Raw genomic sequence first — 11063 nt, 5'->3', positions numbered from 1 at the left:
ATAAGAAAATGTTTTTTTCCCGGTCGATCTGAGACAATTTTTTTTTCGGCCAAAAAAAAAGGCAGTGTACAACCTTCCTTTTTTACCAAAAATTGACTACACCAAAATTTCTCGGGAAAACACTTTTTCGTATTAATTTTGGTGCGTAGAATCCAAAACAACTCGTACTTTTTCGATTAGACTTCTCAATCAAAGTTATAGACTAGAAACCAATTTCGAAAGAAAATTCAAAGGGCTGTAACTTTTGAACTAGTAGCCCAATCTTGGAACTGTTTGAAATTATGGATTCTACAGGCCTCATTCTATAAGAAAATGTTTTTTCCCGGTCGATCTGAGACATTTTTTTTTCGGCCAAAAAAAAAGGCAGTGTACTTCCTTTTTTAACAAAAATCGACTACACCAAAATTTCTCGGGAAAACACTTTTTCGTATTAATTTTGGTGCGTAGAATCCAAAACAACTCGTACTTTTTCGATTAGACTTCTCAATCAAAAGTTATAGACTAGAAACCAATTTCGAAAGAAAATTCAAAAGGCTGTAGCTTTTGAACTAGTATGCCCAATCTTGGAACTGTTTGAAATACATGAAATTGCACATTTTCAACTGCCCTTTAAGGAAAATTGAGTCGGACGTGGCCATTAAGTGCTTAAATTAAAATGTTCTCTTTAAGGTAGTTTCGTACGTGGCGACATCTCAACCAGAGCTGGGCAGTATTCGATTTTGTAAATACTTTTCAGTATTCAAATACTTTGTAATTAAACACTTTTATGGAAGCAGTAATTGTATTTGTAACTCAAATACTTTCACAAATATTTAGTATTCGAATACTTCGCAAAGTATTTGAATACTTTTAAGTTATTCAAATATTTGAGAACTATTTAGAAATGTTTAGAGAAAGTTTCCATTATCACAAAATCAAATATAAAAATCAGAGACTTGTTATACTATAGTAACAAGTCTCTGATAAAAATCCGTTACAACTGAATACCGAACGATCCTTTCGATTAATTAATACTAACGATTCTACAATAGCTAGGTAAATGAAAAATCACTAAATCTGTTTTTCGCTCATATCTAGTGAACTGTGGATTTAAAAAAAAAACAAAAGCATATCTTGAATAAGCTCTTAAAACTACAACTCTTTCCTCATTTAACCGAATCTCTATGTCTTACGGTTTCCGAAATCCTAATGCTTAAAATGAAAAAAAAACTCACTCAAATGTTACGCAATTTCCTTTTAGTGAAATTAATTGGAATAACTGAATGTGGAAAGGGTTAGGTGGCATTCGCAACAAATTCCCAAGATATGAATAATTGTTTACCTGTGTTTTCCTAAATAGGGTGCTTCGTGTTTTCCACAACCACTCGCATCTACGTTTCTACAACACCTAATTTTAAATATTACCTTACATTTATTATCAATGCTAACCCTATATGTATCTATAACAGGCTTTCTCGTATAAATGCCGGTCGGTCTATGACTCAATACCATTACCTATTATTCTCGGGTATGACGTCAATTGAATAGGATCAGTCGATATGCGAAAAAAAAACATCGAACATCCCCCGTTTGTTTTACAGCTTTTACCGACTTCTCGAACTGTCAAAATAACTAGTTTTCGGCTACTATCCCATACTTTAAGCATGACTCCTTTTGGTTTGCAAGTCATAATCAGCATTACCCCCATCTTTGTTTTGCTGTGCGTGAACCATTGGAACTTGGAACTCCAAAGGGGTTGATTGCAAATCAAATTTTAGCAAAATTTTCTTGGGGGTTAAGACGGGAAGAACTTTCTTACGATCATTCTTGAAATCTCACTACAATTTTTGCCAAACTAGGAAGAACTCCCAGAAATGAAAGAAATTAGACCATGCAAACACTTTTTGTTGAAACAATTAAAAAAGGCCTTAAAGGCAAATTTGCCTCAGATGATGACTTGAAAAGGACAGTAGCGTAGTTTTTCGCTGCGGAAATTTCGATTTTTTGTGTAATGAAACAGCTGGACAACTAGAAAAATCTGATTCCCCCACGTTTTATAACGTCTCCTGTATTATTTAGTACTTATTCAGAAGCTCGTATCTATACTAATGTAATTTTAAAAATGGCAGAATAGTTGAATTGAAAAATATGAATCAATATACAACAATATCCTTCATAAATTGGTACACCTGGGCAACATTAGCCCTTACATATCTGATATAGGTACCCATTTGTCACGATCATCAATCATACTTATTCCATACAAAAGCTCTATGAGAACGTCGACTAACAAGGCGCGAAAAATTTCATTCAATAGTTTCGCTAACTATACATGTTTGGACTCCACATCGAATGGAATTTTTTATTTGAGCTGTGATTGGAAGTAAGGGCTCCGTATCTAGGCAACTGGCTTAATAAAAGGGCCTAGAATGTAAAACCAGATTTCTCAGATGAATGGAGACACGCGTCTTTATTCCATCATCTGATATATACCGTGTAGAGCGGGGGATTAATGTTTTGTCGCAGAAACCATACCACAAAATATATACCAGATATTTGAGTATCTCGAAATCTTTTTATCCTTATATCCTAAATAAAAAATTTAAATTTCAACTATATATTCGCTTCGGCGAAATAAACCTTTATACAGACGTTTTATTTATTTCCTTTATTTACTTTTCGTTTATACACTTGTTTAGGTCGTGTCCGTATCATATTTTTGCACAGTTATTTTATTTCTCACTCCCCCCCATCATTCTTCTAGACCGTTATTTCAATGACTATTGTTGAAGTTGACTATACTGCGAGTACAATTAAATTCTCGAGATTTTGGATATTTTTAACAGGGTTTAAAAGAAACAATCATATTCACCATTGAAGGTTGGTTTATCCTTCAATTAAAATAACTATTTTACATTTTTTAATTTTTTTAATTTTATTGTACTATAGCCAAGATTAGCGTGTGAGTTGAACCTAAGATTTAACGTAGGAAATTGGTTTGGGGGTAGTTAGGAAGTCAACCTACCCCTGTAAAAGTATCAAATATCAAATCAAAAATAAAAACTCCACAATTGATTAGCGTACCACACAAATACAAAATATTCTCCCAAATATTCAAAATAATTACTTACATTACTCCAAACTAGTATAGTAAATGCGCAATTGAAGCTTCGAAATTAACAGAATCCCCCAAATCAAGAATGACCGATTAGCAATTAATTACTGAATCCTAAAACACAATTTTTCACAATTAAATTGATATTTCGGGCAAAATTTTACACGTATAGGGCCAAGTATAAGTAAAACATCTTACCTTGGAATAAAGTTAGATGTTGAGGTAAAGTAGTGAACTGCTGAAAATAATCAAAAAGAAAAATCGCCCAAACCGCAGGGTTCAGTGTATATAATTAGCTGATTAGTGCCTGAAGGGTCTCGCTCTATTTCTAATCTGCTTTTATACTCAGGTAGGGTACTTGGACAAAAAGGAAGTGGTCCAGAAGGGTGGCCAGTGACGTGTTGAGTCGACTATTATCTGGGAAGTAAATGCCACTAAATTTTTGAAAATAAAAATTGCCATAATTTTTCAGTGTATAATCCATGTTTGAACGAGAAAAAGCGATTTTTCATCTAAAAAATAAAGTTTTTGTAAAATTTGTTATTTACATCTAAACATTCTATTTTTTGGACAGTGTTTACAGTCAATGATATACCTATTTTTCAGATTTAATATTGAAATGTAAGTTTAATTACGTGGTATATTTATCGCAATTAACAAACAATAAATTGATAACATATAGGTATGTATCTTAAAAAGGATTAATTTATACCAGTAATTATTTTAGAACGCTATCCAGTATTCTCAAATGTTATCGAACAAACACGTTATATTTCCCAGAAACCTACCTATTCAATAAAAATGGATAAATACAGGGTGGCCCACTGAAAACAGTCAATGCCAATTTAAATTTTGCCCACTTAACGACAGTTTTGCCAGAAACGGCCGTATACGTCAATTTTAGTTTTGAGTGGGACACCTAAATTAAATAATACTACTTACATAACTTTAACCCTGAGAAGAGGGCGAATTGCACCCCAAAAATTTGAAATGGGAAGGGGTAGTAAATGTAGATAGGTCGAAAGGTATGTCTTCAGAACTGGTTTTATTTTGCAAATCCGATCAGTAGCTCCAGAGAAAGCTCGATTTAAATGGATTTGCAGAGCCGTTTTAAATGTTTATTAAGTAGGCGTTGAAGTTCGCTTCCTTGCTTGTGCACTTATGTCAGACGTTCTTTTCTGACACAAGCTGTCAATTATTTCAACTTCAACGCCTACTTAAGAAACATTTAAAACGGCTCTGCAAATCCATTTAAATCGAGTTTTCTCTAGAACTACTGATCGGATTTGAAAAATAAAAACCGTTCTGAACACATAATGAACATTCCTTTCGACCTATCTAACACTTACTACCCCTTCCCATTTAAAATTTTTAGGGGGTAATTCACCCCCTTCTCAGGGTTAAAGTTATGTAAGTAGTATTACTTAATTTAGGTGTCCCCCTCAAAACTAAAATTGACGTGTTCGAGCGTTTCTGGTAAAACTGTCTTTAAGTGGGCAAAATTGGCATTGACTGCTTTCAGCGGGCCACCCTGTACCCATGTTAATACACGTAAATGCACACTATTTTTCATGCAGTTTTATAAAAATAATGAAACGTGCTTTCAAAAACTGGATAATTGATATTCCATACACAAAGCTACGCAACTACTATAAACTTCATAATATATCAACAGAAGGGCGCTTTTATTATTTGATCTTAGCTCAGTAAAGCACATAAATAAGTAAATGAAACCATTAATTTTCGTATTACGGGAGGGGGGGGGGGGGAGGATTACCTGCCCAATTTAAAAATGTCAGTATTAATTCTATTATTGTCGAGTGATGACTTAATGCCTAATGAGGTGTTAATATTTAACTAAAACGATCTCTCATTGGATAACCCCTGTATGTAAGAGTTCAATTTAATTGTTTAATGGAACACTCTGCGTATTATTCAATATTTCAATTTTTCACTTCATTTTAAGCAAAAGCAGACTGCCTCGGATTGAAAGTGGAAGAAGAGCCGCGACCACCAGTTTCAGTGGTCGCTTTAAGGGCAAGGTTTTCCAGCTGCACTGAGCTTTCTGGCCGTTTCGACGCTGCTTATATTTCCAGGGGGTGGCTCACTGTGGTGTGTGATTGGATGAGCCGTGCTGACCAAGAGTCTGACCAAGAGGGAAGGGTCAAAAGCATATGAAAGTGCGAACTTTTTTCCTATAAACTCCCAGACTAAAACGATTGTTTCAAGCAGAGATCTGAAAGGTTAAGCTTGTCACCCATTTACAACTTTAAAATTCCATTGAAATTTAAAATGTGTATAGTATGAAATCTGAATTTGAAGCTGAAACCTAGAACTGGAAAGTCAAATATCGAAGTTTGACGATTCTGAGCGAAGTTTAACGAACACTCGCAGTTTTTTTACTTTAACTTGAGAGCCAAAAGTTCGAAAATTTGGAAGTCTGGGAGTATTCAAAATAATTCATGCCGTGATTATGATTTGTGAATAAAGAATTAATGTTTATTTCGCGATTTTGAAACGAAGCTTCAAATTAAGTTTTAAACTCGTAGAAAGTTTTAAAATTTTGGGCCTGAAGGACGCATATTAGTCGCGATTTGGAAATAAAATGTCCTGGTTTAAAATTGGAAGATTTGACACCTCTGGATTTTAAAATTTAGAGCTCGAAGTTTGGACAAGAAATAAACAGACATATTTTCAGCCGAAACTTTGGATATCTCAAAATCCGGAGAGTTGAATAAACTAAAAGTCCCTATTTTCAATTCTGAAACTACAAGATACACTTTCAACCTTTCGCCAGCTTTATAATCTAACTTGAACAAGTTAAAAAGTAATCGTAAACGATTTACATAAAGCGTATTTCCACTTGCATTCATTTCCCATTTGTAAGATGCTTAACTTCTGTTAAAATCGTAAAAATCCGGCCACAAATATGAAAGATACGTTGCACATGAGCCATCCATTTTTGACATGCTATTTCAATTTCAGTTTATAAGAAGAATTTCATTTCAATGCTTTTCTAAATAAGAAAGTTGGAACTGCGCATGCGCAAACCTAAATTTTGAAACCAATGTTAGATTTTCGTTTGTTCCAAGCGCCAAAGCATCAAATTTCATTTAAATGCTTCCATAAATAAAAAAGTTGACACTGCGCATGCGCAAAACCAAATTTTGAAACTGGCGTTAGATTTTCCTTTATTCCTAGTGCCTATGTATCACAATTCATTTAAATTCTTCCATAAATAAAAAGTTGGCACTGTGCATGCGCAAAAACAAATTTTGAAACTGGCATTTGATTTTCCTTTATTCCAAGCGCCTATGTATCAAATTTCATTTAAATTCTTCCATAAATAAAAAAGGGCACTGCGCATGCGCAAAACCAAATTTTGAAATTGGCGTTTGATTTTCCTTTATTCCAAGTGCCTATGTATCAAATTTCATTCAAATACTTTTATAAGTAAAAAAGTTTGCAATTCGGTTTATAAATGGTCGAGATGCGAAAAGGGCACTGTGAATTTTGAATCGATTCGATTCAACTTTTGGCATTGCGTATTATATGGCTAAAGCTATGCCCATATTGAATTTCATGCAATTCAGTTCATAACTAACGGAGATGTAAAAGCGATCGAACATTTCTAAACAAAATTATCGTTCACACGGACAGATAGATGGACAGACAGACAAAGGAACAGACGGAGAGACCAACCGGCAGGCGACAGATAGCAATGCAAAATTATAAACGATCTCTAGGATGGTTAATAAACGGCAAAAGTGTAAAATTATGGAACATGTAAAAAACGGTTTTTTGTTTTTTTTACAATAACTTTTTTTGTAAGCGGTACAGAAAAAATTCCTTCCTTGGTACAAGACTCGACACCATAACGAACCAAATAGCGAAAAAAGTAGAACAATAGCTCTTAAGATAAAGAACTAGTAGCGTCGCAAAAGTAGCGGGCGGACGGACGGACGGACGGACGGACGGACAAAGTGGCCACAATAGCGCATTTTATTTTTATTTTTGTGGAAATGCGCTAAAAACATTTACTGATATGATGGATGAAGGGTTCACAGAAAAAGTGTGATTCATTCTCATGCTAAAACAAAGGAGGGCAAAAATTGCACATGAAATGTTGAGAAGGGTACTTACGTGAAAAGACGTATTTTACATTTTCAATTCGAGGTGAAAAGATGCACAAAAAATTAATTTTCGAATTGAGATTCTGAATTCAACATTTCAAACTTAAAGTTTGACTGTATGTCCTATAGCTTTCAATTAAAAATTAAAATTTATTCATGAAGGGGGCACAAGCTTACACCCACATTTCAAGTGCCTACAAAAAATTCCCAAATAAACAACGTCTGCCCTCAAAAATAGAGGTTAAATAGCCGTTTTGATCTGGTAAGTACAAAAAACGAGCATCTAAGTATTTTGGATTACAGTGAGCGCAATTTAATCCTTATCCATACATATTTCCATTGAATTTTAAATTCAATGATATTTCTCAGAAATCGGATCTTAAAGTTGTTCAAAACTACTATTTTTCAAATACGGATTGGAAGTTTTGTTTCACTTCTATCAATTAACATTGGTATAACTAATCTAATTTATTGGGTCGATAGAAAACACGATTCGGCCTATTCGATTAAAATTATAGAAAGATTCACCTACAATTGCAGGAGTGCTCTTCAACCAGATATTAAGGAAAAAAATTTGATAATTAAAGGCACGCATGTTGTAAATAATTCGATCCCTTTTTAAGTTCTTGTCGCGGTTCTACAAAAAAAAAACCGAGATTTACCGCCGAACAAGCATTGCATGCGAAAAGTCCGTAAAGATGTGAATATTTGTAGCCCTAATTTAATTTTTGGAAGGAAAAACTTCAATCACCATTCGAATTTATACGCTTACATTGTTAATAAATTTTCGAAATTGTTTTCCGGAAACCTGTTGAAACGAGTGTTTCGATCCGTTATATAGCAAAAGACAAATGCATCCTTCCCATCGTGAATTTTTGATGAAGCAATATGCAAAACATTATTTATTAGACTATTTTGAAATTGTAAAACGCCACTTGAACGTAAATTTACGAAATTATCGGCTCGGGTCTCGATGACTCATTAAAAAGTCACTGTTACGCACCAGCATTAGGTAAATTTAGCATAACGTATGGCACGCAATTTTTGTAACCTTTACTACGTATTTTAAATGCCACGCGATTTTAAAATTTTACAGACATGCAAAACATAATAGCGATTACTTCATTTTGGAGGTCGTTTTTTTTGACAATTATAACCTTTTCAATAAAGTGTACATTTAGCAATACGCGTGTCTGCAACTTGTTCAATTTGAGCATCCACTAATTGAGAATCGATTAGCACAAAACTTAATGGAAGCGTCATAAATAGATTTGCGCTGAAAAAGATGGTATTAAAATCCGTTGTTATAGGGGTTAACTACCCTTATTCTACACTGTGTCCACTTCCGCAACAATGAGAAATATTACTATAGAAAATTGAAATATTTCACTCCTACTTACACATACCTATTAGAAACGCATAGCTAATATAAATAAATAGTTTTCTATTTTGTCTCTACATTCATGGGCGTAAATGAATCATTTGATGAATTCATATTGTGTTTTATTTTATTATTTTAAGATACCTTATCAAGAATGCCAATTCATCGCAGAGGAAATGGAGACCATATAGAGCACTATTTTTTTTTTACAAACCGCATAGGTCTGTTAAACCAAGAAAATTAGAACGATTTTGCCCGGAAGTTGTAAATTTTTGCAAACAGTTCGTATCGAAATGCCGTTTTCAGAAGAAGCAAATGTTGTATAATACTGGCCGAGCCATTTTTTGAAAAATGTGTAAGGGTTGCAAATAATGTATTTATTATTATTTCATTATTTATCCATGTCCATAAAATACCTTCGACAGTGACCCTTTCTGATCGCCTTTATCATAATTATAAAGTTTATCTCTACCTCTGGATTAAAGGCATCTTTATTATATTTATTATATAAAATGGGTCAATTGTATCTACGATCATAATATTGAATGGTTTGCATGGTGTAGTGGTGAGTGCTAAAGGCCTAAAGGATCTCTTAAACTTTAGGTTTATTTATTTGACATTTATGGCAATTCCTAACATATAATGCCACATCTTGTGACATATTTTTCCAATGGTAAAGGTTTCTTAACTTTGCATATAATCTTTTCTGTCCACAAAAACCTCCTTGTAATGGATTGTCGTGATATGTTTTTAATAAAGTTTCCTTTTCAGTTTTATCGTATGTGATAGTAATCTTGTGAGTTTTTAATCAGTCAAAACGAAAATCAGTTTTAATACAAACTTACAATGACACATTTCTTTAATTAAATTTTTGACACTTTTCAAAATTACTTATATACTAAACTGGCGCTGTGTGAATATCAAACTTGATTATAATTATATTCCAACAGCCCCACTTAATCTAATGAAGATACATACACAAAACTTGTAAACTAAACTACTTATAAACATATATATTTGAAATTACATACATCCTAAATAGTTAACAAAATATTTGTGTTTTGGCCCTGCTAAACCTTTTGTGAAAATATCAGCTGGCATCTGATCTGTTGAAATATACTCTAAGCATATATCTTTTCTTTCAACTGCCTCTCTTTTAAAATGATATTTTACATTTTTATGTTCTATTATGAAATACAGGATTTGAAACCAACTTCTGCGCACTTTGACTATCATTACATAACAAAGTAGTTTCATCTATTTGTAAAATTTCACCAAGAAAACCTTTTAAAAATATAGCTTCTTTAGTTGCTTGACAAATAGATACATATTCTGCTTCGGTACTAGATAAACTTACTGATGCTTGTTTCTTTGATTCCCATGAAATTGCCCCTCCTGACAACAAACACAAATAACCAGTATATGATTTTCCATCGATTAAATTATTTCCCCAATCAGCATCACAAAATCCTTTGATTTCCAAATCACCTTTTTTGAAAATTAAACTCTGATCAATGGTCCCTTTTAAATAACTCAAAATTCTTTTAGCATGTTGAAAATGAGTATTTGTGTAACAAGTATTAAACTGACTTGGATAGCTTACAGAAAAAGCTATATCAGGTCTCGAATTAACTGCTAAAAACATTAAAGAACCTATAAGACATCTGTAAGGAATACTTTCATCACGTTTCCCTTTTTCTAATTTTAACCTTGGTTCGATAGGAGTTGAAACTGGTTTACAATCTTTCATACCAAATCTCTCTAACAAATATAAGATATAATGCTTTTGATTTACTCTTAATTCCTGCTTACTTTTATCTAGTTCAATATTTAAACCTAAACATTTCTTGACTTGGCCCAAGTCCTTAAGTTTAAAATTCTCTGATAAAACACCCTTTAATTTAGCAACTTCACCAGCATTATTATAGAAAATCAAAAAATCATCAACATACAAGGCAACAAACAATTGTTCCTTCAATTCTTTTCATATAAAGACAAGATTCATATTTAGACTTTTTGTAATCCAATTCTGTCAAAGTTTGCTCAACTCTTAAATTCCACATACGTGAAGCTTGTTTAAGCCCATATATGGCTTTGTTTAATAAACATACCTTATTATTTTTAATATAACCTTCCGGTTGAGCCATAAAAATTCTTTCGTTCAAATGACTATTAAGAAAAGCTGTGGTAATGTCTACATGATCTACTTCTAAATCAACACTTACCGCTATGGCAAAAAGCATTCTTAAAGTAGAGTTTCTATCCTTTTTAGAGGATAGGAAGTTTTGTGTAAGAATCGGCGATATCAACTCCAAAGAGTATGTTTTAGAAAATGGTGTGCCGCAGGGGTCAACACTCAGTTGTTCCCTGTTCGGCATCGCCATAAATGAAATAGCCAAAGGTGTTGAGGAGTCAATTGATAAATGCTTATACGTAGACGATTTAATGGTTTGTT

Source organism: Photinus pyralis, unplaced genomic scaffold (assembly GCF_008802855.1).
Source record: "Photinus pyralis isolate 1611_PpyrPB1 unplaced genomic scaffold, Ppyr1.3 Ppyr1.4_LG9, whole genome shotgun sequence".
In the NCBI taxonomy this organism is placed as follows: Eukaryota; Metazoa; Arthropoda; class Insecta; order Coleoptera; family Lampyridae; genus Photinus; species Photinus pyralis.
The sequence above is the reverse complement of the archived record's forward strand: the minus strand, read 5'-3'. Positions refer to the sequence as shown.